The sequence below is a fragment of the Stylophora pistillata genome, chromosome 4 (assembly GCF_964205215.1).
Source record: "Stylophora pistillata chromosome 4, jaStyPist1.2, whole genome shotgun sequence".
Classification (NCBI taxonomy): Eukaryota; Metazoa; Cnidaria; class Anthozoa; order Scleractinia; family Pocilloporidae; genus Stylophora; species Stylophora pistillata.
Genome location: NC_142522.1, coordinates 17,798,230 through 17,800,729, shown reverse-complemented (window position 1 = coordinate 17,800,729; position 2,500 = coordinate 17,798,230). Strand labels below are relative to the sequence as shown.

At 46.6% G+C, this 2,500-nt stretch overlaps 1 protein-coding gene and 1 long non-coding RNA gene across 4 annotated transcripts in view; both read left to right on the top strand.

The window, feature by feature from the left end:
• LOC148732684 (uncharacterized) overlaps positions 1-2,500 on the top strand; it is an 82,693-nt gene that overhangs the window by 14,659 nt on the left and 65,534 nt on the right. The window lies entirely within an intron of this gene.
• LOC148732686 (uncharacterized) overlaps positions 1-2,500 on the top strand; it is a 47,979-nt gene that overhangs the window by 12,626 nt on the left and 32,853 nt on the right. The window lies entirely within an intron of this gene.

Here is a 2,500-nt window from a genome sequence, read left to right as displayed (position 1 = left end):
AGTAGGTTGCTGAGTGGGGTGGTGTTTGACTTGCAGCCCTCTTCAGGATCTGTTTGACTGTGGCAATTGTAAGAAAAAAGCAACTGCGTATTTGAGAATTACCAATCAAGATTTATTGGAGTTCCATCTAGTCTGGCGACGTTTACAACACGAGGCAGAAACCCTAGCCCACATGCTTGTGCAATCACGCGTAAAATAGATCTGATTGGTTAAACTAGCAATAACAGAAACATGTGGTTAAATATTAAAGTAACACAACTTGTCACATCTTCCTTTCTTTCAACAATAAGTGAAAAGAACACATTGTCATTAAAAGGCTTTTGAACAAAGTTCTTCCTTAAGAGGTGACATAGTCTTTAAGCCACGCGGGTGGCTTTGTGCTCCGTTGTGATCTCCGGGACACGGCGGTTTCTGTTGGTGCCAATGGAGGGCACTCTTCAGGTGGAGAAGTTCCGTCGGTCCCGACACTTGTGGGTGTGGGGTCCTCTGGGGCATCCATGTCCTCTGGCAGCCTGGCCTCGGGTGTTTATCCTGTCTTCAGTAGCTGCCTTCGATTTCGCCGGTACACTGCTTCTCCTACTTGCACTCTGAAGCTCCTAGGGCCTGCATTTGCTGTGCATGTTCCGGGACTCCAGGTTTTTTCACCGGGTAGTCTCATGCGCCCTGCGTCCCCAACACTGATTTGCTCCAAGGGTTTGGCATGTTTGTTGTAGTAGAATTGTTGGCGCTGCTTGGTACCCAGCAGTTTGCGGGTGTCTTCTTCTGTGGGGAAGCTGGGCTGCAATAAGGATCCTGCTGTTGGAAGCAGTGTCTTACAGCGGCGACCCATTAGACGTTGGGCGGGGCTGGTTCCAATCCCAGCCGTGGGCGTGTTGCGCCAGTCTAGCAGTGCTTGAAACTCTGAGGTTCCCGATGCCTTGCACTTCTTGAACAAGTTTTTTACGGTCTGTACTGCCTTCTCTGCCTTTCCATTTGACTGAGGGTAGGTTGGCGACGATGTCTTGTGCTCGAACATCCATGTGGTTGCAAAGACTGCAAACTCGGCAGAAGAGAACTGTGGACCATTATCCGTGACTAGGGTGTCAGGTACACCAAATCTGGCAAATATCGCTTTAAACTCTTTGATTACGGCACGGGAGGTGAGATTGTTTAGGCGAGCTACCTCGATGTAGTTGCTGTAATAGTCACTGACAACTAACAGGACCCTGTTGTCGAATTCGCAGAGGTCAGCAGCCACTTTAGCCCAGGGCCGTGAGATAAACTCGTGCTGCAGTATTGGTTCCTTTCCTTGGCTTGGCTTGGCTTGGCTTTGATCTCGGTAGTCATACGCGGCCAATAGAGGGTGTCTCTTGCTCTGCGCGTGCAGCCTTCAATGCCAATGTGTGACGCATGCGTCTTCTCCATAACACGCTGGTTACTGGGCCGGCGATTTCCTCCCATTAGCGCGGGCTCCATAAGTAGACAGCGGATTAGTTTCTTCGAACTGCGCGGGTTCATAAATTAGCAGCGGATTCACGTCTGAGAAAAAAAAAATGGCGGAAAAAGAAATTGATCTGGGTGAGAACAAAGGGCAAACTGAGCGTGACGAGAGTTTTTGGAACCGGTCTGTTATTCTATTGAAGTCGACAGTCCAACCGCAATGGCTAGAAATGGTCCACAACGCAAAAAGGAAGCCAAACTATGGAATGCGTGGCTTAAATGGCGTTATGGAGGAACGAATGCTCAACAAAATCGAACTAGTTGGCCCCGTCGTCGATTCCTACGTGAAGCACATGGGGAATCTGATTTACAGCAAATTAGCAAGGTCAAAGAACACTGGGCTGATGTCTCCAATAACGCTATTCATTCCGTGGCCCATTTTTCGTCATATCTGCGTTTTAGTGGTTGGGTATGGTGGTGACATGAAGACAACTACCCTCAAAATCGTTTTAACGTTGTCCTCTAACAATACTGCTAAAAAAGTGTTTTCGCCAGTTAGGATGAAAGGCACAAACTGTCTCAAGAAACGAGTCTACAAGTCTGCAATGCATAAAGGGAAAAGAGTAAGCCTGTTGAATGGGAGAGCTGCCGTTGTGGTAACAGATAAGTCCCCAATCTTGTGTTGTTATAACAGAAAGAAGGAATGCGTAGTCGTTTCGTTTTACGTACAACGATACGACCTCAACGACTTTGCAATTGACTTGTCTTTACAGAAACTAATCAGTTGAGCTCTGTTGTGAACAGACAGTTTCATTCGGTGGACATAACAATTTGTGTTTAGGAAAGTTTAGGACCATTGCATTTTAATCCCCGCTATTTTTATATTCCCCCAATTGATGAAGTAAGTCATTACCCTCCTTGGAGTAAAAGGCAACTTATCAGTATAACCCAACCTCGTAGAAAATATTTTTAAGAACGAAGACTGCCAGAGAGCCCCTCAGAAAATCTTACCCATAGGGTCTGTTCTTTTTAATTGAATGGCCTTGAAACAATTTTTTTGGCAGCTGACAGCTGTTTATAG